This window comes from Quercus lobata, chromosome 11, assembly GCF_001633185.2.
Source record: "Quercus lobata isolate SW786 chromosome 11, ValleyOak3.0 Primary Assembly, whole genome shotgun sequence".
NCBI lineage: Eukaryota > Viridiplantae > Streptophyta > Magnoliopsida > Fagales > Fagaceae > Quercus > Quercus lobata.
The window spans coordinates 38,817,551-38,845,017 of NC_044914.1; the positions used below are offsets into that span (position 1 = coordinate 38,817,551).

The window sequence follows — 27,467 nt, forward strand, 5'->3', positions numbered from 1 at the left end:
TAAATGATTCAAATGAATTTGAAAATGAAATTAAAAAAAATTGGAAAATAAAATTGAACCTACGGAACTAACTCTTGAAACTATTAATTTGGGCAATAATGAGAATTCACACTTAATTAAAATTGGCTCAACTTTAAATGAAAAAGAAAGAAAAGATCTTCAAGAGCTTCTCACGAAATTTCAAAAGGTGTTTGCATGGTCCTATGAAGATATCCTCGGAATTGACCTCGAGATAGCTCAACATCACATTGATACTCATGATTACATGGTACCCGTCAAACAAAAGTTTAGAAGAATGAGGACCGAATGACTTTTAAAAATCAAGGAGGAAGTCACTAAGCAATTAAAGGTAGGGTTCATCAAACCCGTACACCAAGCCGAATGGATAGCCAATGTTGTGCTCGTAACTAAGAAAGATGGGAAGGTGAGGATGTGTGTGGATTTTAGGAACTTGAACAAGGTATGCCCTAAGGATGACTTTCCTCTCCCTCACATTGATGTCTTGGTGGATAACATGGCGGGAAGTGCCTTGATGTCTTTCATGAATGGTTTCTCAAGGTACAACCAAATCAAGATGGCTCCTAAAGATAAACCAAAACCACTTTCACTACCGAATGAGGAATCTATTGTTACACGGTGATGTCGTTTGGCCTCAAGAATGCCGGGGCAACCTACCAAAGGATGGCTACAGCCTTGTTTCATGATATGATGCATAATGAGGTGGAGGTGTATGTCGATGATATGATAGTGAAATCCAAGGATAGAGAAGGCCACACCATAAACTTGAGGAAGTTCTTCAAGAGGATTAAAGAGTATAGGCTAAGATTGAACCCATAAAAGTGTACCTTCGGAGTAATCGTCGAAAAATTGATAGGCTTCCTAATGAGTGATAAAAGGATAGAAGTTGACCCATCCAAGATCAAAGCCATATTGGAGATGCCTCCACCCATAAGTAAGAAAGAGATAAGGGGTTTCTTAGGTCAATTACAATATATTAGTTGATTTATTGCTAAGCTCACCTCCACTTGTGAGCCCATCTTTAAACTTCTAAGGAAGAATGAACCATATACATGGAATGATGAGTGCCAAAAGGCCTTTGAATTTATTAAGAAATATCTCCTCCACCCACCTATCCTAGTGCCCCCACCATATGGAAAACCCTTACTCCTATACCTCTCTATTATAGGGGATGTGGTTGGAAGTATGCTTGCACAAGAAGACGATGAAAAAAAATAAGAGGGACATATACTGCTTAAGCAAGAGGTTCCATGATTATGAGACTAGGTACACTCCCATAGAAAGTCATGCTTCACACTTGTTTGGGCCGTGCAAAAATTGAGACATATCATCTTACATTTTCAAATATGGGTGGTAACAATAATGAACCCATTGAAATATTTCTTTGAGAAGCCTACTTTGAGTGGAAGATTGTCAAGATGGTTGATTTTATTGGCAAAATTCGATTTGAAGTATGTGGCTAGGAAAACTATCAAAGGGAGCGTCATGTTAGATTTTTTGTGCTGAGAATCCTATAATGGGGGAAGATGGTAAAGAAGACTTTCTAGATGAGGACATTTTGGACGTTAAGTTAGGGACCTACAAGATGTATTTTGATATAGCCGTAAACCAATATGGGAATGGATAGGAATACTCTTGATCACTCCCGAGGGATCTCACATACCTTTGGCAATCAAGTTGAACTTTGAAGCAACAAATAACATGGCTGAATATGAGGCTTGTATTACTAGAATGGAAGCTTTTTAAGAAATGAGGGTAAAGGAGGCCGAAGTCTTTGGAGATTCAACTTTGATTATAGCCCAAACCCAAAAATTGTGGAAGGTGAAGGAAGAACACTTGAAGCCTTATCAACAATAGTTAGAGGCCTTAACCAAGACCTTTGACAAGATTGAGTACACAATCATCCCTAGAGCTCAAAAACAATTTACGGATGCCTTAGCTACCTTAGCCTCCATGGTTGAAATACCTGAGGGAGTATGGACACGAACCTTGGAGATTGAGCAAAGTTATGAGGAAGTGTACAAAGGGAAGACCGAAACTTCAGTAATGACCATAGAGGAAGAGGAAGTTCCATGGTACTATCACAACCTGAAGTTCTTGGAAATAGGGGCATATCTAGATGGTGCCGACAAGAGAGAATGTCGTTCCATTAGGATGATGGCAATACAATACATCCTATGTGGAGGACAAATCTATAAAATTTCCTACGATAATGTACACCTTCATTGCATAAAGAAGGAAGAAGCCAAGAAGGTAATGGAAGAAGTTCGTCAAGGGATTTGTGGCCCTCATTGCTTGCTCACTCCCAAGTATAGGAGATTGTAGCAATATAATTCTTGGAGTACTGAGGTTGAACCATGAGGAGTTGGGTAAATTCAAAGACAATGTAATTAAAAAAAAAAAAAAACCTTTTGGTGAAGATGAAGAATAATTTTTTGCCTGGTAATTGTAAATAAGAATAACAATGATAACTGATTTAAGCCAATAATGTAAATACTAGGGCATCGGTGTGTTTCCCTATATTGATATGAAATTCTTTGTGATCTAAGAAATTATATATTTCATAATTGGTTGTTCTTATATAATTAAATACTTATAATTCGGTTGAACTGAGACAATTCAAGAATGCATGATAACCTAAATTAATAATGCGGTTAGAAAAATTTTCAAAAAAACCCATTCACTTTAAAACCTTATTTTTATTTGAAACTATTAGAAATTTATCTAAATAATAAGAAAAACATGATTGAACTTATTGAATGTATGGAAGAACTAATACATCAAAAGAAATCTAATTGAACAATCAAATATATTGTTGATAAAATCCTAGAAAGAATCATATTGAATATTCATACTGAATAGAAGAAACATAACCCCTAGCCTTAGCAAAGAGCCAAAGAGTTTAGGCTGTCATTAGAGAAAGGAAAATACAAGGTTTTCTCTACCCAATTTTTTCTACACAGCCTCCTTCAAAACCCTAACGTCCAAGTGTCCCAAGAAAATAAAACTTTTTTCTATTTTAAGTTACGTCCAGGTTTACAGTAGTATATTGTGAGTTAATTTTGGCCTTCAAAAATAGATAATTTCGAAAAACTCAAAACTGAAAAGTTGTAGATATTTAAGTCACGGTTCCAACCCATCTAGCCTTGTGTCAATTGGATTTTTGAGGAGAGAGATACGCCCAAAATACTGATTAGTGCTCAAATCAGATTTTTCCTTTTCAGATTCTACCTCTTTGATTTCTTTCCTTATTTGAAGCTTCCAAACATAGTAGACGATCCAAGCACTCCAGCTGCACTCCTTAGACATTTAAGCATGGTCCTTTAGCTCCTCTTTCATTCTAGTTTGGCCTCCATTCTCTCACAGGCTCTTGTAAACTCATATTTTTCACATGGTTTCCTGAAAGTAGAAAATTACACGCAATGAATGATATCTTATTCAAGAAATTATGTAAAAATAAATAATAGGGACTAATGCAAATCATGGCTTAATTATACAAATTAAGCATAGTAATAAGGAGATAATGCCCACATAAATATATAACAAGTATACATTTTAAGGTGTTATCACTCATATGAATGGGAGAATGTTCATGAAAATTGTAAGGGTAGGGTACTATTGGAATAAGATGGAGACCGATTGTGTGGACTATGTGAAGTGTTGCCATGATTGTTAGACACATGCCAACTTGAACCATGTTCCACCTAGTGAGTTGTATAGCATGACTTCTCCATGGTCATTCTTGGTTTGGGGCATAGATGTGATTGGAAGGATAGCTCCTAAGGCTTTAAATGGTCATGAATACATCCTGGTGGCAATTGACTATTTCACCAAGTGGGTGTAGGCAGCCTCCTACTCTGTATTGAAGGCTAAGCATGTGGCTCGGTTCTTAGAAAACAACATCATATGCCAGTTTGGGATGCCCCAAGAGATCATTTTTGATAACGGTTCCCACATTGAGGGGGAGGTTTGAAGGAACATGAAGTTGTACAACATTGAGCATCACAAGTCTTCACCATATCGATCACAAGCTAATGGGGCCGTAGAAGCAACTAATAAGAATGTGAAGAACATCCTAGCTAAGATGGTAGTGACATACAAAGATTGGGCCGATAAGCTTCCGTTTACCTTATGGGGTTATAGAACTTCTATTCGTGCATCGACTGGGGCAATACCTTACTCTTTGGTTTATGGTAGTGAAGCTGTGCTTCCTATTGAAGTGAAGATGCAGTCTTTGAGGGTATTGGTAGAAACCAAGGTCCTAGAAGAAGATTGGACTAAGGCAAGATATGAACAATTGGCTTTGATAAATGAGAAGAGGGCTAGGGCACAATATCATGCACAAGGGTATCAAAAAAGGATTGCTAGAGCAGTCAACAAGAAAGTAAAACTGAGAAACCTTAAAGAATGAGACTTGGTCCTAAAGGTGCTTAAAGATGAGACTTTTGATTCAAGAGGAAAGATGAAGCCAAGGTGGTCTAGGCCTTTTATCATTAAGAAGATCATATTTGGAGGTGCAACGGGGATCACAGATTTGGATGGGAAAGAGATGCTTCACCCAATTAACATGGATAGACTCTAGAAATACAACATTTAAAAAAAAAAAAAAAAAAAAAAAAAAAAGAAAGCTTGCTAGGTTGAAAACCCAAAAAGGCGGCCTAGGAAAAAATTAAGGCAAAAGAACGCCACTAGATTGAAAGCCCGAAAGAGCAGTTTAGGCAAAAGTTAGGGGAAAAGACCATGGGCATGGCGAAAATTCCCGAAGGGACATCATGGAAAAAAATTACATGGTAAAGGAAAAAGAAAAGAAAAGAAAAAAACAAAGGAATGAGATAACAATAAGCAAAGATAAGAAAAAAGTGATTCTCCTATTGTTCAAATTAAAAGATAAAAAGATTGTTTTCATAGGGGATTTGGGACATTCCAATCCCTTATTAAATTCAAAAACAAAAACATGAGAATCATAAAGTGCAAAAAAGTAAAATATGGGGCATATCAAGGTGGTCACTCAGCCCTCCTTGCTTTCTTACTAGTCTTTATGTAAGCTTTCTCATCCCACAGAATCCATTTCATGTCATCCTCCAACCATTGCTTGTACCTCGCAGTGGGATAGATGTATCGAGGGGGAGTAATGCCTCTAGTCACCCTACGGCGTGGCCAAGCCTCACAAAGCCTACCCAAGATCTTGTTGGTAAACACCTCGATGTGGAAGACACCTTCATCATTAGGACCTCCTTGACGTTCTCCAAATTGCCTTGAGATATGACAAGTGGAGTAGTATGAGCAGCAACAAAGTCCAACTAAAGGCACACAATAGTCCTTTATAGCAACTGTGGACCATGCTTGAGATGTGCCACCACTCTATGACCCATTGAATGTTAGTCTCCTTGATGTGACCCATAAACTCCATGTACGCCTCAAAGCTCATGTCATCTTGATGAAGTCGGCGATCCCTAAAATGCGTAGGGAGATATGTGCTGGGAGGTACAGTATGAGGTTAAAGCAACTAAAGCCTCTCTTATAGCCATATCTGGAAAGAAAAAAAAAATGAGGAAAACACAAAAAAGAAGAAGAAGAAGAGAGAGAAAAGCAAAAAAGAAGAGAGAGCATGAGTGAAAAAAATAATAATAACGAAAGACGATATAAGGTGCCTCGATGGGTTGAAAACCAAAAGGCAATCCATGCAAAATTAGAGGAATCCCCCTAGGTTAAGAACTTGGGCAAAAGTTAGGGATTATACCTAAAGAAGAAGGGGACTTCCTGCAAAGAAGCTTGCTTCCTTCCTATGAAAGGTATCCAAACCATTGAGGGTTTCTGCCAAGATCAAACCCAATGGGTTACCTCTCTTTAGCTCATAAACTATCATACATATCTGGGGGGTCTACACAATATGACCTTTAGACCAAGAAGTACCTTGCAAGAGCGCATAAGCAAAAGGCACAAAGAAAGTATGAACATGGCCTCTCATCCACGAGAAGGGCCAAGTTGGAAAAGTGTGCAAAAACCAAGCTAAGGTTGAGTTTCCCGAAGACGCAACATCTATTTGCCGTAGCAAGAGGGACGCCCAATACAACTTGAAGCAAGGAGGGGAGATCCCCACCTATGGTAGGGAAGATGAGATCGTCAATCTCTGGTTCACCCATAATGGCACCAAATTCTTTGATAGTGGGGTATAGTTCTACTCCATTGAAGGGGAAAACATGTTGAGTAAGGACCCAATAGTAGGCAACAACATTAAGAAGAGGCTCATCCACCCTTATTTGATGGTATGGAAAGACATAAGAAAGACCATAAGGGATGATGGAATCCTTGAAATCAGGACCAAGCCTCCTAATCCCCGAGACATCAAGTGGAGAGTTTTCTACCATTAGGGGACCTTAGAAAGGTGTTCTCTGAGTTGAAAATATGTTGGTGAGGGTTTTGGGACCCCAACGACTACTTTTATACTTAATTAAGGCGGTTAGGGTTTCCTCTAATTCGCGGCCCATGTACACAAGGTCAACCCTGCATACATGAAGTCAAAATTGCATACATAGGCCCATCCCCACGTACGCACAAAGCTTGGCAGAAGCACCATTCTCCCCTGTTTTAAGCATGGTTTTTCTGCTCCAAGGCATCTGTAGGGTTCCTACGACCTAAAGAATGGTTCAAGGCATATTTCAAGCATCAAAGAAGCAATGTTATATAGAAACATACAATTAACCATATATCTTATAAATTGAGTACTAGTCCCAATTAAAAGCATAAATGTAAAAAGATGTTCTTAAGTACAACCCTTTGTCTCAAACTAAATTCAAATGTTTGCTAAAGGAAATAAAGAACAATAAAAGCAACAAAAAAAGAAAGATGTATGTTGTATGCCTATGTGTCTTAACTACAGATAATCAATGGTGTCGCCTCTTCCTTGGTTGGTAGCTAGGAGTCGCCTCCGAATCCTCCTCATCACCACCATCATCATCATCATCACCACTGCTCGGGTAGGCCGCCCCTCCAGGATCGTACAAGCTCCTTGAATAGTTGGTCACCTCCAGCTTGAGATTCTTAGCCAACCATACCAACTCCTCATGCTCTTGGATGGTGGACTACAGTTCAAAGAAAGAAGGGTTAGTGATATAAAAAAAAAAAAAAAAAAAAAAAAAAAAAAAAGGAGATAGCAAGAAGAAAAAAGAACAAAAGGAAAGGACTCACCGCCCGAGTTTTTGGAGGAAAAGGGTAGCTTATAACATTGGGATTACAGGGCCGTAAGCATAGACCGTCCAAGGGAGATGTGGAGGATTAATTAGGCCACTGGCAACAACCTCCTCCTACTACAATTTTCCACCATTAGAAGCCATGACAAACAAGGTAAAGGAAAAGGAAAAGAAGAAGAAAAGATTAAGTATATACATAAGCAGTGAGGGAAGGCATGAGGTGGGTGAGTTGAATTCCTCATAATCTAATCCATCAAGGAGCCGGCTGGCGTAGGAAACACCACTCCCCTACCAATTATACTCAACATTGGTCATTGAGTGTGGGGCAAGCATGAACTCCAGAGGATCCATTAGAATCTGTGGGTCATCTTTACCCACCAGTTGACATTGTACCCTCTCCGCCAAGTAGAGTGCTCTTAAGCTCGCTTTTTCGAAGGGTTAGGTAATCTCCAAAGCAATGATGGCAACAACTTCCAAATCTGGAGAAGTAGGAAGGGGTTGGTCGGCCTATGGAGTCCAGTTAACCTATAATGATACAAGGTTAGAAGAAGGGTATCCTAAGGGAAATGCATGAAGAAGCATGAACTCTTAAACTTACCTCATCCGAGGTTAACCCAACAAGGTGGGCCCTCACTCGAGAGAATTCCCTCAAATTTAGATTGACACTTGGAGTTATGAGGCCATACCTAACAATCAACCACTACAAAAGGAAGCACAAACGACAATTTAGATACAAGATGGTACAGTTTGCAAGATGACAATTTGCAAGATGGCAGTTTGCAAGATGATACAGTTTGCAAGACTATAAGCTACAAATGAAAATATAAGAAAGGGAAAGAGAAATAACCTCAAGGAGATTCTAAGGCCCTACAAGTTGCCGTAAGGTACCCCAACTAAGAGTGTCAAGGGTAGAGTAAAGATAGGCAAGACATGCCTGCCCCCAGTTGGCCCTTCGTGCATCTGCAAAGTCTTGAAAGAGGGCCAACCACCTTAAGGACACCATTTGCCCACCATTAGTGAAGAGATAAACTCCCAACAAGTGTAGAAGAAAGGCCCTAGCCATTTGGATATGCTCTTCCATAATCCTTTGTGGGAGAAACATGTAATCCAATACCAAGTCAAAGTAGCAGATGATCTCGGTGGAATACTTCCTCCCTAGCATGTCAAGACTCGGCTGGATGCCCGACACGCCGTCCAAGTTAATGATGGCCTCTTCGAAGCTAAGGCCCGTCATGCAGTAGAAGTCATAGGGAGTCATCGTCATCTCCCACTCAACAATATGGAAGGTATGAGTAGTATCCCACCACCTCTTGATGAGGCATTACACCAAGATAACACTTGCGAAACTTTCCGGTAGAAGGCCAATAATAGGCTCGAAGCCCGCTTCCCAGATATAAGCCCTAGTTTTAGGAATGAGGAGGTTATACCACTCCACCACCTTGTTAGTGCTTCCCCTACCAACATAAGGGGATGAGAACTGCAAAAGAAGAAGATAACATTAGATTCTCAATTCAAGTGAAAATGATGAGAAATGATATTTTTGATGTGAGAATAAAGATAAAAAGAAGGATGCAGTGATGTTCAAGTGCAAAAATGACTAAAAGGGGTATTAGAATTGCATATAGAAGGGAAATAGTAAAAAAAGAAGTGAAATTAGGCAGGGTAAGGCCTCTGCCAAGTGTCTCATGTATGCAGATCAAGGCCCACATACACAAATAGGACCCCACATACGTAGGCCAAAACCCACATACGCAAAGCCTTAAGAACAGGCCTACGTACACAAGAACGGAGCTGCGTACATAGGCTCGAGCCCACGCATGCAGAAGCATAGACAGGAGGTGTCCTTCGACATTTTCAAGCATATGTCATCCAAAATCGATCCTAAACATGTTCCTACCCCTCCTAATGTTTTAGGTTTTCATCTAAACCCATTCCACAACAAAACCCAAGCATTTACATGGCCAAAAACACATCAAAACAAAAGATCAAAGAGAAACTTGAAAATGAGAAAAATTTGAAAAACTTACAGATTCAACCATGGGAATTTGATTCTCTGGCCGGTATGTCAATAAAGGAGGCTCCATCAATCTCACTGATCCACTCTAGCAGGTGAGAAGAAATGCATTGGAAGAAAGGATGTAGGAAGTCTTTTTGGCCTTGAGTACCATTGGAGGAAATGAAGAGAACCTAGAGAGAAAATGAGAAAACGAGGGATTTTTGAGAGAATGAGAGAATCAGATGATGTGAGGAAAAGAGAGAAGAGGGAGGTTTTTGTAGAGAAAAGAAAGAAAAGTTATGATGAATGTGAAGAGATGAATGAGATGAAGAGAATGGAGAAGAAAAAGAAACGGTTGGTGACCATTGGGAAAACAAAGAGGCAGGAACACATCTGATGGTTAAACTACGTGTACTTTAGGCCTCACTACTAAACTAGGTGTAGTTTAGTCATGAACAGTTAAAAAAAAAAAAAAAATTCTCAAACAAGAAGAACATCTCAAGATTGCCCCAATTGTGCACAAAGTCATCAAGGACCCCCTAGTGAGTAGTAAAGAAAGCAGAAGACTCTTCCCCCAATGAAGCATGTACATCCCAAACCATTTCTAGCAGATCACATAAGCTTAAGAACACCATCCCCAGTAAGAAAGTAGAAAATTCTTCCTTAGTGGATCAAGCATATCTAGAACATTATTCCCATGGAGGAGGCAGAAGATTATTCTCTGATGGATCCAAGCATATTGAAACAATTCCCAATGAGGAAGTAGAAGATTCTTCCCCAACGGACCCAAGTACACCTAAAGTTTCCCTAGTGAGCAAGTAGAAGATTCTTCTTCAAAGTACTCAACATGCCATGAAGGAAGCAGAAGATTCTTCCCCAGTAGATCACACATCTAAAAAAGTTACACTACTCCTTAGCGAGTCCATTTCTACTACTCCTCGGCGAGTTTCTCATTCCCAAGTAAGTCATGAAAGAGGCAGAAGATTCCTCCCCATACACACCTACTCCTCAGCAAATTTTCACCACCCTTAGTGGATCTAACAATTAAGACTACTCGTGCACATATCCTCTGGGAATTGAACATGCAAGCCTGGTAGAAAAATGTAGAGATAGAGATAGAGAAAGAGACCAAGGTTAACCTGAGGCAAGAGCCTCACCAGAAAAGGTAGAGAAAGAAGTGAAGAAGACAAGAGAAGCGAGTCACCTGAAGAAGTTTGAGGCAAGAGCCCGAATGGACAACAAAGAGACTGTATCCTTTTGTTGTTTTTTAGGTTAGCTCGAAGAGTGCCCTTGTTTGTTTTTTTCTTTTTCTTTTTAAGTGACTTTAGGATAGTGAGTCATTCGCCATTTGCTTGCAAGTGGCAAAACAGGTTCTGGGATAGTGAACCTGTCGTTGCTCGTTTCCTGAGCAACAAAGGTGGGACTTCGGACATATGAATCCCACACAGATTTCTAGAGTTGCACCCCGCCTCATGTATGCGTGATGTGTGTCGTGTGCGTGAGTTGGGCCTGAGCCGTACATTAAAATAAAATGTTTTATCTTTTATTCTTTTGATTCTGTTAGCAAAGCTCACGAATCAAAAGAGGGGTATCTGTAGACACCATATTTTGTACCCCTTACGACACGGGCCCCCGTTCCCCAATGATGCCTAAACTCTAAGGCCTAAGGCCAGCTTAGAGCCCAATTAGATATCAAATTGACTTGAAGAGTGTTAAAATGGAAAATATGACCTTTTAAATGAGCAAAAATCTATTTTTGAAAATAAAATTACTAAAGTGGCCCTTGACCCACGTATGTGGGCAGCAGCCTATGTACGTAGCTAGGGTTTTAGAAGTATAAAAAAGGCAAGTTTTCTGCACTAATGACTGATGTTTGTAATGAATCCCACATCTGGAAGCCGTTCCAAACCCCATTTTTCCCACTATATAAAGCCTTACATGGTACATTTTCAAAACACACAGAAATCTCACAGGAAAAATACAAGATTCACTAGAAAATAGTGAATTAAAAGGAAGTTTTTCACAAACACCCTCAAGTCAATTTTATTTGATTGAGGCCTTTTATGGCCCCAATCCTTTTAGTTTAACGTTACTAATCACTTTCTTATTGGTTTGTGAGTAGATTTGAATGAGGGAAACGGTCAAAAATCAAGCTTGGAAAGCTTTTGTGTGAGGTATCTAGTCTAAACCTTTCTTTTTCCTTTCTTTCATTTTCTGCTTTTAAATCTTTCCGTTTGCTTTTTTGTTTGTTATAATATGTTTTTCTAGATTAGGTTTATGTTTTTGTATGCTTAAAATGCATGTTAGGTTGTTAGAATTTCCGTTTTGAGCTTATGCCTTGTTTTTGTGTTTTTAGGTTTTTTGGGCAAGAGGCTGCGTATGCATAATCTTACCTACGCACGTAGGCTTGATTATGCGCACACAGGTTTGTTCTCATGTGCGCAGGCCGCAGTCTAAAAACCCTAATTTTTTTTATTTCTTTTGTTTGGCTTCTGATTTAACATGTTTGTTTGTTTAGTTTTGTTTCACATGTTTATTTGTTTGGGTTTGCCATCACATGTTAGAACTAGGGTTTGTCTAGTATTTTCCTTGTTTGGATGACATGAACATGCATTCACATGCTTACGCATAAATGCCATAGGTGCTGAGTTGCTGCAAGATCATATCACATGCTCATGCATTTGTGATATGATCTTGTTTTGATGTTAGAGATGAATGTGAATGTTAGGATGAGATGTATGCTATGATGTAATATGGTGAATCATGTTTAGATGTATGACACTGGGGTTTATGTTAATGCTTTGATGCCGTGTTAGATGAATGCTAGGGTTATATATGTGTGGTTGGGTTTCTTATGCTTTATGGATAGATGTGTATGTGTTTTGGGATAATGATGCCATGTTGTATGCTTAGATGTATGCAAGTGTGTGTGTGAGTTAGAATACAAGCATTGAACGTGATTTTATCGAGGTTAAGATATAAGACACAATGATGGGAGGCCAACCTTAAGGTTGGACGATTTTGGATGCCTAACACTTTCCTAAGAACGTACCTAAACTTCGAACCCCGTATCTCTGGTAGAAAGATTAAAAGGTCCTTCCTCAATAGGACGCTATATATATAGTTCCTAGACCGTTGCAAAAACTAGGTGGTGACTGTTGACACACTTTCGTTATGTCCACAGTGGCAACTCCATTGGGGATAGTGAGTTTAATTCCTATGTATCTTATTTCTTAACCTTAATAAAAACTATTTCAATACTTGTTTGCATACACATCACTTGGTTTCTTTTGTCCCTTAACCTCAGTTAGTGATGAGTGGGAGGACGGAAGGCTCCATTCAGGCCCAAATCTTCTGGAGTTCATCCCACCAACTCACAATCGGTGTCATCACCTATAATGGGCTTTGAGTACGTTAAAGGTTTGCTCCCAATCCATTATGGGGTTCACTTAGGCCCTCGGTTGGAATCATATCCCACCAAGTTGTGAGTGACCTACTTATCTATCCCTTTATCCTTAGGGAGCCTACCCACACTAGAGAGATCCTAGTGTGGCATCTTCTCCATTCTTTCTTTCGTTTTGCCCATCAACCCCTTCACAGTTAAGGCATCTTCTCCATTCATATACTTCTGCACTTTGAACAGTAGGTTCATCATTGAAGTTAGTGGAGTCTTCCCTAAAGAGAAGATGAGATCAGGATCATTCAACCTCGCTTGGAAGGTCGTTATCACCTATTCATCAGCCTTGTCAATCTCTAACACCGCTTTGTTGAAACGCTTCACATAGGCCCTTAAGGTTTCCCCATCCTACTGCTTTATAGTCAGCAGATACGAAGTGGGCCTTTTATGCCATTGGCCTCTAATAAAATTTCGGACAAAAAAATCGCTCAACTGCTCAAAGTTTGTAATTGATGATGCAGGCAATAAATTGAACCATACCCTTGTAGCTCCTTTGAGGGTGGCTGGGAAAGACTTGCAGATTACCTCATCTAGGGTTTGCGAGAGATTCAATATTGTTTTGAATGCCCCTATGTGATCTAGGGAATCCTTGGTACCATCGTCGACCTCCAACTATGGAAGGTGAAATTTAGGAGATAGAGCACACTTCAAAACATTGGCGATGAATGGTGAATCTATTCTTTTGATCATGCCGTCAAGATTCATGGCCGTCTTTCCTTTCATGGCATTTTTCATTTCATCCAACTTTTTTCTCATACTTTTCATCATCTGATTATTGTCGTGAGCCGACTATTCAATACACTCAAAAGTCTCTCGACTATTCAATACACTCAAAAGTCTCTCTCCTGTTGTTTCCTGGGCTATTGGCTTCGTCATCATTATGATTGTGATTATGCCGTCCAAGGGACGTATTACTGCCTTCGGGATGCACTTGTCATTTCAAGTCTTCATTTTGCATCATCAGCTCCTGCACATTGGCTGTCAATGCTTGAATTTGCTGGGCCATTACCATCGAATCTAGTGGTGTGGTTGTAGTTGAATCCATGGGCTCCGAGGAACTTTATCGGTAGAGATACGATCGCTTGCTGCATTGCAATTTGTCGTCCCCACAGATGGCGTTAAATTGATAAAACAGGAAATTGCCTTGTCATGATGTTCCTTGTCGGTGCCTCTGGACGATGATAGTATCCTGTCTAAGAGAAAAAGCAATGTAATGAAAGACACCGGATTGGGGTCTGCCAAGGATCCTTTGATGCTTAAGTTAGCTTATCTCTTTAGAAATCAACAATGTGTATTGTAGAGTAATCTGTATGTATTATGGATTAGTGTATATGTCCACTTGCGCCTTCTGGCTTTATATAGCCCATTCGTAAGTAAATGCACAGTTTGTTGGTTTCCCTTTGCGTTATGCCTGAGCTGGAGGATTAAATGGCTTAGTAATGGCCATTTAATCTCCTCATTTAATGTTTCTAACGGTCATGCAATGGCTAGGAGAAGACGATTGTAATGGCCTCGCATCCGTTCTTCATTTGCCATTAAATGTAGAATTTATAAATGAAATTAATGTGTTTACGATCGTCCATATTAACGATGCCTCCTCATATTGACGACCATTTTATCGTTACTTGTCACTAATCACAAATGAGTTGCAGCATTTTGATTTTCTTGCATAAAGAATGTTAAACTTAAAGGGAGAAATTCAAGACGACAAGAATTCTATTAAGTTGGCAGAGAATAGGCCTGGTCAAGTTTTGGGGTTCCAAGGGTGTGATATGGAGAGGATTTGTCTAAAATATGACTGAGTAGATAACCACTTAGTGCGTAACTGATTGCACTTTAACTACTTCCCTTTAGATGACCAATTAAATTAGAACATTGTGGTCAAGATGAGTGAGGAAAAATATAAAAATATGGGGGTTTAATGCCATCTTAAGATGATTGTCTCGCCACTGCGCACCTTTGGTGTAGTAGTCACTCTATAAGTATAAGTGCTTGTGGAGTGTGGAGGGTAAGAACTGGAGTTTAAGTCTCCAGGAGAGATTTTCACACACATATACACTTAAATTAGATTAGAGTAGAAATTTTATTTTGTAAAAAAAAATAAAAAAAATAAAAAAAAGATGATTGCCTCAATTTCCTTTATTTTAAATTATTTTTCAGAAGTGCCTCAATTTCATTTATTAACCTCCAAATTGAGATAATGAAACGGCTTGTTATTGCTGGCAAGAAATATTTGTGGAAAAACAAACCTGTCAATTTCCTTTAGCTCAAAGGTAACACTAAAAAGGAGAGTTCCTCCCATCTAAAAGTATAGATAAAAAGTGGTTTAGTATTTTTTATTTTTTGTTGATGAATGACGTTTAGTTATGACATTATTATTATTATTTGCTGTAAATTTACGGGATGGAAGACCAGGAATGCACTCTCCATTATACAAGAAAAGAGGCTGCTAATCAGTCCCAGTCAGAGTCAAGGGATAAGTGTATAAAATAAAGGAAAAGTTGATAGGTTAGGAAGAAAGCAAAGAAGCGGTTAGGGGATCATATTGGATTCACGACAAAGATTTATTTTATTTTCTTTTTCTTTTTTTGACTGGTAAGCATGCATCAAATGGGTGTTGATCCACAACCTCACCCTCTACCTAAAACTTGTAAGAGCAGGAGGTGCAAGTTTAGGAGGAAGAATTATTATTTTAAAAAGCTGAGAAGTACAATAAAAATATTATTATTTTATTTATAGAGAGAGAGTTTTCTCATGTGGTCTAATTCGGTGAAATTTACAAATTTTAATATATTTATAAAAGTACCATTGAACTATATTATTTGAAAACGAAATATTGTATGAGAAGTTCTCCAAAGTTATCTTCTCATCATTTTTCATTTCAATATTCAAATGCCTTAAAATGATAAATATATCTCAAACACTCCCAAAAAAAATTCTCGGGATTTTTTAGAAAATAACTACAAAACCCAAACAATATCATTAGTTAGGATACGTTTCAAACTAATTTGGTATCTAGCAATTCGAGTTCAGAGGACTCGATTTCTGGGTTTGTTATTTATTATTTTGCCAGTAGCTAAGGTGGCCAGAATGTCCACGTAGGCGAGAAATCGAGTCCAATGGACTCGGTTTCAAAGCCTACAAAACGAGTTCATTGGACTCGATTTCTTTGTATAAAAAAGGGGCAGCATTAGTTCCATCAGTTCCTGTCTCATCACTCCCATCCCACAGCAGCAATATCACGTGGGCATAACAGTCCCCCCACAGCAACATCAGTCCCCAGCCTTCCATGTGTCCGTGGGTCCCAGCTGGACCTGTCCCTCCTTGCCGTGGGGTCTCATAGCTTCTTTGTATTGTGAATATATTCTCTATATTCAAAAACTCAGTCTCTATATTCAAAAACTCAGCTCTTCTCTTCAGAAACCTCTATGAAACAACTTTCCTAAACTCACTTGCACTCACAGAACACTCATCTCACACAACAACACTCTCAGGTAATGTTTTTACAATATTGTGATTATTTGCTAGGTTTTTTTTTAAGAAAAATTTAGAACATATTAGGAAAAGTTTTGTTTTTCTTATTTGTTAGTGTAAATATTGTGATTAATTTATTTGTTAGTATATTGTGATTATTTGCTAGGTTTTTTTTTTTTTTTTAAAGAAAAATTTAGAACATATTAGGAAAAGTTTTGTTTTTCTTATTTGTTAGTGTAAATATTGTGATTAATTTATTTGTTAGTATATTGTGATTATTTGCTAGGTTTTTTTTTTTTTTTTTTAAAGAAAAATTTAGAACATATTAGGAAAAGTTTTGTTTTTCTTATCTGTTAGTGTAAATATTGTGATTAATTTATTTGTTAGTATATTGTGATTATTTGCTAGTTTTTTTTTTTTTTTTTAAATTAATATTAGGACACATTTATATAAGATCATGAATCTACTTAAGAAAAAATATCTATAATGACTAGTAATATTATGATTAATTATTGGGGATATTTAGTAAATAATTGTGATTAAATTACAACATATTGGGGAATTTTTTTTTGTTAGTGTAAATATTGTGATTAAATTATTTGCTAAGTTTTTTTTTTTTTTAAGAAAATTAATATTGGGAATATTTAGTACCAAATATTGTGATTATTATGTGAAAATTTGAGTACTCTAGATATGCAGTTTTTTCCTTTTATTAGTTTTTTTTTTTAATTTTTTTATTTAAGAGAATGTATAAGACTTTTTTGGCTAAAGGTTCCAAGCTCAAAATCTTATAAATCCAATTTTTTTTTTTTTTTTAAGGAAATTGCAACAGTAAAATTGTAACATGAATTTGTTTGTGTGATAGACAAATGGTCATGACCATGAACATGACCATGACCATGAATGAATGAATGTGTAAGGATGGTGTAGCACGAGCACGTATAGTTTGTGAAAAAGTTACAAATATTTGGTGTTGTTACCGTTTGTAACATTCCAAGTTAGGAAAAAAGGAGTAGACTTTAAAAATAAAAAGAGAGCAAAAGCTATCCATTTCCATAGCCCTTTAGGCTTTTAGGGGATTAGAAGAAGGCAAAAAGAATGGAGTCATTGGGGATTTTTTAGAAAATAACTATAAATATTGTGATTATTGGGAATATTTAGTACCAAATATTGTGATTATTATGTTATTATAACATATGGGAATATTTGTTTTGTTTGTTAGTGTAAATATTGTGATGATATGCTAAGTTTAAAAAAAAAAATTAATATTGTGATTAATTATTGGGAATATTTAGTACTAAATATTGTGATCAATTGTTAGGAATATTTAGTACTTCTAGGTCTTTATCATGGATATGAAATGGATTATGAGCTTGATACCTAAGATAGTAGTCTTTTTACCATAAATTATTTCAAGATATATTTGTTTAAGATTTGTAACAGAGATTTCAAAGGATAACTGGTTGGTATATAATATTTTTGATCATCATAACTTATTTGAATGGGTTTTGAAAGTCATGCCCCTAGAATGATTTGGAATTTTTAAAGAATATGAAATTGGTAATGACTATTTTTGTAAGATTACTAAAGGTGAGTATATGCAAATTTGGTTGAGGTTAGTATTGTTGGCATTTCATACGCAATTTTTTGTGATTGATGTTGATTGAGCGTTATAAATTTGTCACTAACACAATTGCACTTGATGATCTATAGGTTGACAATGATCCATATAAATATATACTACGGTGGACCCCTTAGCAATGCCAACCCTTATGATGGAGTCTCATTTCAAGGTCCGGGTATCCAGTGCTGCTATATGATGATACGCCGTAAGCTAAAGACCTTGAATGAGCTGAAAGTAAAAATTATGGAAGAGTTGCAAGTGAACCCTGCTTTGCATGACATACATATTACTTTCCGTTCTCCATATGAAGTCCTCAATCAATGCATTAATTACAGATATATGGCGATAACAGAGGACAAACATGTGAAATTCATGTTTAGTAAGATGGAGAAATGGGAACAAGCAGCAAATTTTGAGTTGTACGTCACTTTGGAGCTATGTGTGGAAGTCGGTGTAAAGGAAGAAATTGTACAAACAACTACATCTCTACAGTTTGCAGTCCTAGATGATCGATGCACCACATTGGGAGGCTATACACCCCATTTTCAACAGACACCAGCAACAATTGAGAGCGAACTTGGAAATAGATATGAAGATCAATTTTGTACACATCGAGGTGAATCCTCTACAGTTCCAGTAGTTGAAGATGAAGATGAAGATGAAGACGAAGATTGTTTTGGGGAAGATAGTGACAATAGAGATGAGTACGAAGAGAGGATTGACGATGGCGACTTTAACAGGGGTGTTGATGACCATGAAATTACTCTCATTCCTCATGTTGATGATATGGCTGAATGTGATGAAGATGATGCGGACGCTAATGTTAGAGTTCAGCATGTTGCAAATACGACCCCCATTTATGAACCTCCTGCCTCATCATTTTATGAAAATACTTGGAAAAATATGGTTGATCCTGAAGTTATTTAGCAAGCATTTGGTTCTTCTTGGAATGCAGACATGAATTTTGCAAAAGGGTAGATTTTTGCGAATAAAGAGGCGGTGAAACGTGCATTAACAATTTACACCGCAAAGCATAACGGAAACTTTATGACTAGTAGGTTGACCACAAGTAAACTATCTGTGAAATGCAGTGATGAATCATGCATGTAGTACGTTGGGGCAGTCACGAAGCCTGAACTTGGATAATGGATGGTCACATCTTATAGGGGTCCTCATAGTTGTATGCCCCTTGCCATGACCCTTGATGGTAGAATGATGTATTGTAATTTTCTTGCAGCAAAATTTGTTCCATTGTTACAAGAGAAACACACGGCAACAATTTATCACCTCAGAAATTTCATTAAAGGGAAGTATTATGGGCATAATCTTTCTTACTATAAGATATGAGATGCAAAACAATGAGTTATTGCAAAGATATTCAGGGATTAGAAAGAGTCTTACCAAAGGTTGAGAAAGTTATTGTTGGCATACTGGGATCAAGAACCTGGCACCCGGTTTTGGTTTCACACCATACCCAAGGACGAGTTCGGTGATACAATATTGCGCTATGTATTTTGGGCTTTCGCTCCATGCATTGCAGGATTCAGACATTGTAAGCCAGTGATCAGTATTGATGGGACCCATTTGTATGGTAAATATCGAGGGGTGTTGTTGATTGCAATGGCCACCAATGCCAACAATAAAGTTTTGCCTCTCGCCTTTGCCATTGTGGACAAAGAGTCAGGGCCTAGTTGGGGGTGGTTTTTAGAACGCCTCAGGAATGCACTGGGGGATGTGATAGTAGATAAGGACATCTGCATAATTTCTGACCGACATGAACTCGGTTTCCATGTATAAAAATCGAGTTCAATGAACTCGGTTTCTATACATGGAAACCGAGTTCATTGAACTCGATTTCTATGAGCTAAAGAAAAGGAATTTTAATTTAAATAGCATTCTAATTGTTTTGTTTAGAATTCTATTATTATTAAAAATGAAATTTCTATTAGAAATTCATATTCTAAATTGAAATAAAATCTATTTATTTTTTTTTGAGCGATGGGAAATGTGAGTTCTGAAATAATGATAACAACAATCATAACTATAGAAGATCGATGGAATGTCAAAGAGAGATGATCCATATGCTAGCAGGACAGGTTGTGGTACTAGACCCAATTAGATGGGTTCAACAAGCGGGTGGTCCTTTTCTTTCCCAGCATCCCTGAAAAATATTTTCTTTCTTCCCCTAATGTTTCATTGTAAATTTTAAGGTTGTTTATTTCCTCCTGTTATAGTTAATTATACAAGACCAAAAAGAGAAATGGCAAGAGAGTTCCACGTAAATGCAATAGCCTTATTATTTTGGTAAAAAAAAAAAAGAATATTAATTCTTTATTTTATTTTTTTAGGGGAGAATATTACTTGTAAGGGTTCTTTTGCTCCCCCCCCAAAAAAAAAAAAAAGCCTTTATTGAACCCAATGTTCACAATTTTTAACTATGATTTTTCCTGAATGCTATAGACACACACACACACATCCGATGTTCTTTTCTAAGTGGATATTTCTTTTTGTAAATCTAAGTTAGCTCAATGGTTCTTCCCTTCCCTTCCCCTTCAAGCAGTAATATATATTGTCAATGAATTATCAGCCCTTTAATCATTTGTGCTTTGAGCATTGATGCTACAACTTCCAATTGAAGCTTGGTCACTACCATCAGTGCAATCATGCTCATTCATCAAAAAACAACCAAAAGAGAGAAACAATAACACCCCAAGGAAACACTTTTTTCTAAAGACACTCATAGGAAATTTCCCACCTCAAGCAGCAAAACCGGCTATGCATTTATCTAGTGAACAGATTACTGTCTATCAAATATATCAATCACAACCTCCCATTTGTCTGATTTTTTTCCCCATTTTAAACATTGGTTATTTTATAAGGAAAAAATAAATTCTAACAATTTGTGATTGATAGAAGCATAAATGGAACACAAAAGGTGAAATAGATGATTTTTATTTATCAAATTAGTATCATTTCGGTAAATCTCAACATAATTTAAAAGCTGTACATAGAAAAATCCTTGTACAAGCTATGCAATTCACATACAAAGCATTAGGCAAACCAGCATACAGATTATCAAGAGGCTATACGATCATAAATAAGATCTAGCTAAATCCAATTCATTTAACCAAGGATGGAACAAAGTGACAGATTACATATCAAAAGCAATCAAATTATATAGCCAAAATGGATAGATGCTACACAGTTACACTATTGTTGCTTATAGTAGCCACTTTGGTGAGGAGGAGCGTATGGAGCTGGGATGGTGTAAGGAGGCCGAGGATGAGATCCAGATTGTTGTGCATGGGCATTGTAGTATGGGCCTCGCCACCCCGGATAAGCAGGTTGGCCATACTCATGGCTTGCATGTGACTGCTGTTGTTGGGCCTGAGGATGTGGATATGGAACAGAAGTAGGTGGAACATGGTAAGGAGAAGGCACCTGTGGCGAGCTATAAGCGGGAGGTGGGGGACCATAACCAGGCATTGTAGGCTGCTCCGGTGGCTGATAGTAAGGTGCTTGTGGTCGAGAATCTGCTTGCTGTTGTGAATTGGATCTTTGATTCTGATGTCCTACTGAAGGGTAGTTGTTGTAAGCACCTGCGTTTTTATTATCTTGGAAACTGAGGCCCGCCATTTGTCTTTGCACATCTTCAGTCATTTCCCGGTACTGGATGTTTCTGGTCATGACAAAATCGTTGCATTGCTGCTTTACATTTGTGATTGCATCCTGTTGAAAAAAGACAGCTCATTTATCAACTCTTTTTTTATGTTAATTCTATTGAAAAAAGAAAATCTTGGGTACACATGATGTATATACAAGTTACAAACATTCATAAAGAATTAGGAAGAGAGTCAAACAAAAAATAAGGCTATAAAAGAAATAGGTCTATATAATCTATAATGGAATGCTCATCCCTAGTTCCAAGAGTAAAGAACTACTCATACAACACTCTGACTCTCAAGAAAGAACATTTCTACTCCATTACTGGAATCTCCACACCATTTTAAAAGTGGAAGGAATTCCTCCCTCTCACTCCACAACAAATGCATTACCATGATTACCAATACAAATATGCCACCCAGGAAGTACATACACATCTCCCAAAAATAAAAACCAAATAACAAAAATTTATGATGCAGACAAAATAACTAGTCACTTCTAGCAAAGTTCACAAATACAATAATGAAAAAAATCACGTACACATGCTCACAAGGAGAGATCTATGCACATCAATAATATTAAATCTCCCCCACAGCTATAAAGAGGAGCAAGTATATACTTGAACAATAACTTTATTAAATAAATACTTGCACCACACAGTCTAACCAAACATTTCTAACCTGTAGAGTAACATAAAATTTCAGTCCCTCATTGATGTTCTCCTTAATCTCTCGGAACCATGGTTGTCAAAATCGCGATCCAGATTGTAAAATCGCACGATTTTACGATCCCACCTCACTGAAAATTTTAAAATCGTAGTAGGATCACAAAAATGGTAGAATCGTATGTAGGATCATGTAGGATCGCGTAGGATCATGTAGGATCGCATAGGATCGTAGGATCATATGGGATCCTACCGATTCTACCGATCCTACCATTTGGCTTGAATTTTTTTTTTTTAAAGTGGGATTCATTTGGGTAAGATAATCCACCTAAGCCCACAAACCCAACAGGTTATGAAAAGCCCAATAATGAATTGAAGTCCCAAATTTACCCCTATGTCAACATAAAATCTCAAAAAAAAACCTATAGTACTTAAGTTTAATGTTTTCAAAAACAAAACCTAAAATATTTTGATGATGAAATGGGATATGAAAATGACAATGATTAGATTAGAAGAACCTGAGAATGAGAATTCTCTTTTGGATTTCATATTTGTAATTATCTAGTTTAACTTAGATTTAGAATTCTCTTTTGGATTACATATTGTAAATTTGTAGTTAGCTAGTTTTTATATGCTAACTAGTCTAACTTATTTTGGATTTGGAACTTAGAATTTGGAAAACATTTTCCATATGTGTAAATAATATTTTGGTACTTAGTTGCTAATTAAATATGTACTGGACTTTTTAGATACATTATGTCAAAAGTTAAATATATTTTGTTTCCTTAGAATGACATAAGAACAATGTAGTGCATGCAAATTACATTTTATGATGCAATTTTTTTTTTTAATGGATGGATTCATGTTTTAAGTGATTATATAACATACAAAGTCACTATTAATAGGTTTTTTGCTTAAAATCTGAAAATAGGTAGGATCTTACGATTCACGATCCTACCTACCTTCCACGATCCTACGTAGGATCCCGATTTTGATAACCTTGCTCGGAACTTTGCTATGGCAGCTTGAATCTACTTGTAACATTTCTCACGAGATGCTGGAAAAAATAGAAGGGAAAATTAAGATCAACACAGAACCTTTTTTTTTTTTTTTGATAAATAAAATAAAACAAAGTATTTTTGAATTGTAAAATGCAGCCTGTAAGCATCGCTGAAATAATATTAGCATTTGAAAAAATCAGGAACGTTAGAGGAAATGTATGATAATAGAATCTGATTAAGTGATGTCCTTTGACTAGTAGAATCTGAACTTCAGAGAAACATGAATATAATAGATTATTACATAATGGACGAGCACAAACACAGACCCCCCCAAAACAAGAAAGCCCAGGTTCAGGTATATTGATAGAGATGGGTACAGAAAGAACAAGGTCAGAATCCTAGTGGCACATTACAAGTTCATCTAACATAGTTGAGAGATAGGTAGACCTAAACTATTTCATAGATCTGGTACAGGTCACAGTTTTCAGGTGATCTGAACTACTAAATTATGGTCAAGTCAACTAGGATTCCATGTTCTGATGAGGTTATCGCTTTGAATCCATCATCACTGATTAAATTTTCAAAACTCGTCTCTCAAATGTAGGCCTCAATATGGCATCTCAGTAAATTTTTCGATAAGTGACATCCTCAGTTAATTGCAGAAGCCAACAAAAGCTGACATGCCAGAGCAACATGGTCTAAATGAAAAACTTTGAGCCATTCATTAGACTCTAAAAAGTACAGCAAGAATGTAGATTTGTTACACGTTAATGATACAAAAATACCAGAAAATTGAATGAATGCTTAAAAAATCTATATGACAAACAGATAAAAATATATATATATTTATATATATATTATAATCCAAAAAAAAAAAAAAAAACCAACCTTTATAATCTTCAAGATTAAAGATGGCTGAAAAATCATCATTCTGAGCCTGAAAGAAATGTCAAACAATTATTTGAGGATCATGAAATCCCTCTTAAAATCTCTCCTTTTTTTTAACTGAGAAGATATTAGAGACTAACAATTATATGAATAAAGATGTCAAATTTGGTTCATAACATATTCTCCAGTCAAAACCAATTCTATTTGGTAAAACATCACATTCAGTAAAAGAAAAAAGAAAGCTGATATTCAAAGAAAATAAACAAACAAACAAAAAAAATGCAGTAAAATAAAGAATTAAACCTGGATTTAGCAACAGTTGTTCTTGTGCCTCAATATTGTGGGCAATATCTTCACTAATGCGATCATATTTTGATATCTCCTTCCTGAAAAGATCCTCATAGGAGCCAATTGATGTCATCAACTTTGGTAGTATATCGTCCTGAAGCCATATATAGAACACAAAAACAACCAATTATATCATAATGTATCACAGCAAAACTTTCAATTACAAAAAGCAAAAAAAAAAAAAAAAAAAGTACGAATGAACACATACTGATCATGATACAATTTTATAGCCAGCCTGATATGTAGAAACCAAACAACCAACCAATTGATTACTTGCTTGCACAGAAATTGGCAAAAGGAAAATAAGTGCAAAACCAGGATAATACAGAAAAGAAGATTCTACAATACAACAAATGTGCCTGTGACTTGTGTGCATGCCTTTGCCTTGCACAACTTCAAATATTAGGCCAAACCTTCTTGTAAGATAAAATTTAACTGTCATTTTCTTAGACTATAATAACTCTCATATCCAAACTGAATTAGCTGGTAAGTTTAGTTCATAAGCTAAGTAGCACATTTTCATAAGCTATAAAAGTTTAGCTTCAATTAGTACTTTCTAAAATTTATCCACAATCACAATGCTGATATTAAAAAAATGAATTTTTTTATAAGGATTGGCTATATAGCACAAGATATAATATTAAAATAAAGGTTTGACTTTTGAGACACTTCTTGCTAATTGGGTTGATACAACAAACAACTAATACTCAATCTGTAGAGGTTTACTAGATTCCTGCCTCTTCAGAAAAAAAAAATAATAATAAAAAAAAATAAAAACTATATATATATATATATATATAATCAGTTAACATGGGAACTTGCTGTGAGGTTAGGACCTTTTTTTATCATAATTCAAAATTCTTGAGCTGCTTTAAGGCATCGAGAAAGCTATATGGATGTATTGCATGCCAATATACCACATGCGCATCATTAACCACATGATCCCCAAAAATAATTTTAGTACATGAGTGCAAGTGGTTATGCTTCAACATCTGCCCATGTATTGGCACCCTTTTAATACTTTTCAACCCACATCCATGCAGGCACACTTATTTTTTCCAGTGTCTACAAATATATAAAAATTATGGCAATGCTGTCCTTCCACAAACCTAAGCATTAACATTTAACCTTTTCAATCCTAGACTAATGGTGCAAAAAGTACAGTCCTACCACAAAATAAATTTGAAAATTTCCCTAGTCCTTCACCATCCCAATTTCAAGACACCCAATTGTTTAGCATTATTCTTGTTCATACAATTTCTGGATACATATCCTTTTCTTAAATAAGTACTGTAAAAATATCCATATTCAATACAAATGACATAATACAAATTTATAATAAATATTTAGAACAAAAATGTTAAAATCGTATCTATCAGTAAACAAAGCACAATACATATTCTGTAAGTTATGTGAAACAACCATGTGATATGACTAGATTGTTATCATCTTCGTGAAAGCTTCAAACTGATCTCTAAGCAAATGATCGGATGAAACTATGTCCCTTACAAAATGTACATTGGGCATGTGGTGAGAGAATAGGAAAGATGAAATTGACAGTCAACTTTCACAACCGGCTCACAAAAGATGTGGTTGGGGGGGGGGGGGGGTGTTAGAGATTTTACCAAGCTCTGCTTCAGAGCACCCACAACAGCATCCTCATTGGCATCCAGAGACATTATTGGCCTTGCCAAACTTGGGAGGGCTGATTCAATCTGACAAAAGAAAATGCAAATATAGGCTTAGAAGCAGATAGCACCCACAGATGATTAACTAAGACCAGCTAAGGAAAACAATGCTGGACAAAAACTAAACCCAGGGTGCTGCCAAAAGCTAAACCAGCCAATACAGGTCAATAAAAAAATAACTAAATCAAACAAATGGTCAATAGTTTGTACTTAGTGAATTCTAGCAATAATATAAAGGGCATCCCAAAAAATGATGAGAAGTAAGCTGTACAAAATTTATTAGTGTGAGAAAGGAGAAAAAATTTCCAGTAAATCTATTTGCGTCCCATTTCTTAGATACCAACTTCTCAGAAACTTAGAACATAAAGTCTTGTACTTGTACAGTAGGAAAATGGATACTTTTTATTTTTGGTGTTTTGGGGGGGTGGGGGCGATGGAATTGCTAGGTGAAGGGTCAAACGGATGACACCCCCAAGATTTGAACTGAGGCATTCCCCATAGTGGAAAGCCAGACATGCCATCAAGCCAAGAGACTCTTACCATTTCTAGTGCCTACAAGACATGTACATCTAAAATACAAACAGATATCTACTCATGATGAATCTTTCTAGGTCAACTAAACATAGTACATTCCTATCTAATGTAGAGTCTAGCATAAATCAGCCTGCAAAAACCATTAAGTATAAAACATAACTTTACTGAAAAACCCTATACAACACTTTACCATTCAAAGGGCACCACCCCAAACGCAAAGGATATAAAGAATATTAAGAATGTCTTCCACGGAAACTTCTTTATAATTGCAAACTCAACCGTAGTAACAACTAAGGGAAACTTAGTTCTCCAGCCCTTGATAGAAACACATTACCATCATACAGACAGGGCATTTTTAGGATCACTGTTAATCTAATAATGGAGAATTTAAGGACAGGTGTTGCAGGTGGCGAGAAGCCAATTTCATTTTTCTTTTCTTTTATTCATTTGTAACTGTTAGGGTCAATTCTGTAATTTTCTAGTTTCTGGAAATGGGTTGCACCATTGATCCATTAGATCTTATTTTGGGGTTTGATTATTTTATTGGATTTTGTTTGTGAGTTTAGTTATTTAGTTTGGCCTTCGTTAACAAAGCCCTGGGAGTCCAAGTCCTATTAGGGTTGGTTATTAGTCCTCTATTTACATGGACGTAATACTTTCTCTTCCTAAATTTTCAGAACCTATGAAGATTTGTATGATACAGCCTTCTCCGAGGTGTTATGCCTACAAGTTTATTCCTTTCTTTTCCATCCTTAAATTTCCAGAAACTTGAAAGTTGAAACCTAGCTCACACGCACATTGATTTTTTACCTTTAAAAGCCTCAACCACTCATCCATATAAAAGCCTCAAAGAACCCAAAACAGCTCAATTGCTGTTCACAGCACTGGAACAACCACCCAGACCTTAGATTTTCTTCTTTGT

At 36.7% G+C, this 27,467-nt stretch overlaps 1 pseudogene; it reads right to left on the reverse strand.

Annotated features, from left to right (window-relative positions):
- Positions 1–20,683: 20,683 nt before the first annotated feature.
- Positions 20,684–24,765, reverse strand: LOC115966826 (annotated as a pseudogene).
- Between the last annotated feature and the right edge of the window lie 2,702 nt (positions 24,766–27,467).